At 27.9% G+C, this 5,298-nt stretch overlaps 1 pseudogene; it reads right to left on the bottom strand.

Annotated features, from left to right (window-relative positions):
* Nucleotides 1-572: 572 nt before the first annotated feature.
* Nucleotides 573-691, bottom strand: LOC118608809 (annotated as a pseudogene).
* Between the last annotated feature and the right edge of the window lie 4,607 nt (nucleotides 692-5,298).

A 5,298-nucleotide genomic window follows, 5' to 3' on the forward strand; every position in this document is an offset into this window, starting at 1 on the left:
ACAGATTTATCCCTTAAATATAAGCTTGTGCTCATACTATTTTATGTAATTGGAATAGTATTTCATCTATTTGCTAGGTTCTTTAATTCTTGTCTTTTGCCTAGTTTTCATTCAAGATGTGTTCTCTAGTCTTAAATATATAAATTAAACTACCTACATAACTTTTCTTACTTTATAATATAATGGTGACGACAATTACTAAAGATAGCATATTTGTCCTTTGACTTTTCCATGTACCAATAGAATATACTCTCCATAGGGCAAGATCATGTCATCTTGTATGCTATTTTTTATTCCTAGCTTTAACTGGGAATAGATTCAATACATATTTTTAAATCATAAGTGGAAAAAAAGGAGAGAGAGGAGAAGGGTAGAAGAAGGGAGGCAGGGTCAAATTACAGATTTTCATTTTCTTCAGTGTGTATGTGTGTGAGTGTGTGTGTGTGTGTGCATGTGTGTGTGTTTATTTATACTTATATTTATTAAAATTTTTAGGTTCAGCAACTCTAGGTTAACCTCACAGATTGCAAGGACCTTGTCATTTTATAATCCCTTATTTTTTTTATTTTTCACGTCTATAGCACCCGGTCTTCCTAGGTGGTCCCCCATTCAAGTACTAACCAGGCCTGAACCTGCTTAGCTTCCAAGATCAGATGGAATTGGGCTTGTTCAGGGTAGCATAGCCATAGACTCATTGTGTATTTTTTTAACCAATGTGCTCTGGGTTTACCTTCTCTGTGCTGACTGTTATTTCTGTGCATTTACCATCCATTTGATACCTTGAGAATAAATGAATAATTAAAATTCTTGGACTTCTTCTTGGAGTAGTTGATGAATATCCATAACTAAGAAATGTGTTGAATGTCATGATAATTTCCTAGGCCATACTTTAAATTTTTATCCTACCTGAACTGTAGGAGTTGGGGTAATACTGTTTAATCACTTTAGAATCATCAGAGTTTTATTATTTTGTCTCTTATGGGCTTATGGTAATGCATGGTATCAGTGTGTAAATTCTTTTGGAGTATTTTATGATAATATTTTTGTTTTTAATAATCCATATATTTTATATTTCTGTTTATTATTTTTTATATAGTATGCAATTTTATAGGGATGTTGAAAAGTGACAGAAAGTAAAACAAATTATAAAAATATTTAAATATTTTATATATTTGCAACATTTGACAGGAAAAATATATAAAATATTGAGCATTTAAAACACTGATTTCTAGGTATAATACATTTACATGAATTTTACCCATATGTGCTAAAAAGATAATGCTTGCAAAGTCTTCAAAAAGTAATAGACTGGAGGCTTACTACAGGAAATGAATTAATGGGTCCATTGTGCATGGAACCCCATTTTGTTAAAAGAAACAAGCCTATCGGTCTTTATTAATTTGTTGCTTTTAGATTGGTTATGCTTCCTTGTTTCCTTTTATTTAATCAAAGCTATTAAGTAAATGTAGTAAAAAAAAGAGTATTGAAAACTTGTGATAATCATTTTCTTAAAATTAATTTCGAATTCAAACTGCCTCCAAATATACTACCATAAGCATATCCTCAATATAAATATAATATTAGAAACAATATAATAATTAGGAAGGAATGAAGATGTAGTAATACATGGTTACAAAAAAAAACAATGAATTGGATTGAATTTTAAGGGTTAGATTTTCATATCAGGGAATCTACATGGGGAAATATTCAAGATTTGATTATATGAAAATTAATTATGTATGCAGTTGTACACAAACACACACACATTCCTTATACATCTTTTGCAGGCCTAATAGAGCAAAATAAGAGAGATAATTTTACTACCTTTTAACTGTATACTCAAAATGGGATAAAAGTCATTGTTAAATACAAAACTTTGGCTTGCTCATACTTAAGAATGTTTCCAAAATCTTATAAACTGGGAATAATCATTAGGAAACACTTTTCTGGGTAAAAAAGCTAAAACATTTAATATAAAAGTATATGGTTTCTTCATAACATGATTTGTTTTCTCTCTCTCTCTATATATATATATATAAATATACACACACATTTATATATATATGCTTTGACATATATACATCCATATATACATATTTACAATCTGAAGAATTACCCCATTATATTCAGACCAGAAAGATTACTATACTGGTTATTTTAAAATTAATACTTGAAAGATAGTATTTATCCTATCTCAATCTTGAGAAGAAACGATGCAATAAGGAAAAGGATGATCTTGATAATTTGTACCCACACTACAGAAAATGATCAGGAAAATACAACTATCTTTGACAAGGTTGTTTATTTTTATTTTTAAAGCTACTAACTTAACCTTTCAGTAGTCATCTTTTTATGTTGCTGTTCTACTAATTCAATCATAAAGTTTCATTATAGTATGGTATTATTAATTTAAACTATTAACAAGCATATTAAAATAACCATGAGGTCAGCAATTTTCATAATAAAATTCATGGGAAATTATGAATGACAAATCTGACTTGGTTTTAATATCAAGACAATGTCTTGACAGTGAACTATTAATTAAGTTAAATATCATACTTCTGTAGTATTGATTAGAGAATTATTTTTTAATTTTTAGTATATTTTAGTAATTCGGTTTTTATTTTTATTAAATTATATATATATATAGCATGAATTGTGTCTATTCTTTACTTATTTTAGTTAATTTTAAATTTAACTCTAAATTGTTGATTTTTTTCTAAACATTATACAGAATCTTAGAAATGACCTACAAAAAAGTTACATGAAAAACTACTTTAAAAATGTCTTTATAAGTAAATTATTTGAGTTATAATTATTTTCCCACAGTGCAGTTAAACTTTAATTCCCATTACTGATTTCAGTTGTCAATGTATTTTTGAAACTAAACACTGTGTACAGTTTCATTTAATATAATATTTATATAAGCATTTGCTTTCATTAGTTTTACTTCCAAGAGATTGTATGTACAGAGAGGATTAGATAAAATATCTATTTTCTAGTTTTGCAATTTTTCAAAATCCAATGTTAATTTTGACAAATGGATATTTCAAACCATTTTTATTGCTATTAACACTTGAAAGATCATAAGCATGAGAAAATCCTTATGATATTTATTTTATTACACTATTACTCTGAAATGCTTGCTATATAACCATTATATATATTGTACAAAAGCTGAAAATCATGTTTCTTTTTTTAAAATCACATGGACGCTATTATTTATCCACCAAATGAAAATGGAAATAACATTAGGTCACATTAAGTAACCAGAAAAATCAATTCTAAAAGTTAACTCTTATTCTCAATTCACTTATAAAAAATACTTAACAGGTATATCTTTTTTCATTTATTACTTCTGATATTCTCATTTCATCAATAGTGCAGAGGTTTCTTTGGACAAAAATAAAATTAATTTTCACTTTATAAATTCAGTTTTCTACAGAAATATCCAATATATATAACTTAAAGACCATGAAATATATATCTATAGATCTTGAAACAAATTAAGTCAAAAATCCTAAAATTTTTAGTGAACTTAAAAACATTCTCATCTAATTTTTGTTCACAATTAAACCTGATGTCTGAAGTCATGGACTTCATAATTGAAAACATTATTTAGTAGCACCTTTTTTGTGTGTGTACATATAAGTTGGGATGTGTTCTGTTGCAAGGGAGAAAATTCTTTATTCAAATAATCTTATGTATAAAAAATAATTTACTGTCTCATTTAACAAGGGTAGAGGGATGGCTATAGCTTCAGATGTGGGTTTATTCAGGACTCAAATGGGTCACTAGAATTTTTTATCCAATATTTTCCTTCTTACATAGAAGTCTCAGATTTAAATTATCACAATTCCAAGTTCACTATATAAGGGATGGCTCAAACACCGTTCTTCTCTTTTGTTTGCCCCCATGTTAGGTTACATACCAATCCCTGTATTTATCTCTATGGCTCCAAAGATGGACTGACTTGATGGGTTAAACATAGGTCAAAGATCACTCTCTTAGCTCCTAAAGGTACAGTCAGTTACTAACAGGACTAAAAGGATAGTTTCCACTGTAGTGATACCAGAATGAGATGACTAGGATGATGACAGATCCAGGATGCAAAGATGATAACCAAGATAGCCTTTGATTGTTATTTTTTATGTGACTATCAGAAGATTAGATTAACTATCACTGTCTGGTCATAAATCAGTATACACAATTCAAGTTCCAATTATGGCATTAAATTAATATTCTGTTGATCCCTAGTGAAGGCATTCAATAGTCATGCCATACACAAGAAATTATTAAAATGTTCAAGCATTTACAAAAAGTAGAGATGGAACACTGATTCTCCTATTGAACTCTTCTGTTTCATCTTTTAACATTTCATAACAAATCATATTTTATCTTCATCCCATAGCCATTATTTCCTACTACGATTTCACTGGACAATTTTCATAAAAAGCCATGACATAATTCCATCCACAAACATTATGTAAATTCTATAATCTGACCTATAAGAGTAGTGAGATTTTACCTTTAGGGAATTCTTAAGTGTTTTAATATGGTTATTCAATACTTACATTAATATTGAATAAGGTTAGAAACAAGGATATATATTATATGAATTCTATTTCTTCATGTTTCATTCTAGTTTTTTTTAGAATAAGACCTACTCTGATTTCTGATTATGAACCATTTAAACTGGAAAGACACAATAAAACATTAATAATTATTTGCTTTTTGTCTTTTTTGTTAATAGATTTGGTGTCTTAATATCTAGAATGAATAAGTATTGCCAAGTTCTTAGAAGATGCTATTTAAATTTATTTCAGAGGTAACTGTTACAGCTTAAATATATGTGCACAGTGATTATTTGAGATATGTTTTTAAAGGTATTTTAAAAATTAACATAAAATACTAAAATTTTGTTGTAAATGAAATAGTTATTTTGAGCCAGAAAGGCATAAATGGTCCTAGTAAAATCATATAAAGTCTCTTAGCCTCAGACTAATGTTATTTGAGAAATGTTATGTTTACCTTATAGGAATGTATAAAACCAAGAATATGTGATGAGTATGGAAAAAAATCGAATTGGAAGCAGTTTATAAAACAGCAAAATTTATCTCAAAATATAGTTGAATTAAATATCTGAGCCTGTTAACAATTAAGTAAAAAATAGTTCATGTGTTATATAAATATTATAAAATATGTTATCAAAATGATACATTGGGATTAATACATTAAACCATTTATGGGACTGGATGGAGAAAACAGCAGTTTTGAAATGATCAAAGTACTACTAAC

Source organism: Rousettus aegyptiacus, unplaced genomic scaffold (genome assembly GCF_014176215.1).
Source record: "Rousettus aegyptiacus isolate mRouAeg1 unplaced genomic scaffold, mRouAeg1.p scaffold_m13_p_10, whole genome shotgun sequence".
In the NCBI taxonomy this organism is placed as follows: domain Eukaryota; kingdom Metazoa; phylum Chordata; class Mammalia; order Chiroptera; family Pteropodidae; genus Rousettus; species Rousettus aegyptiacus.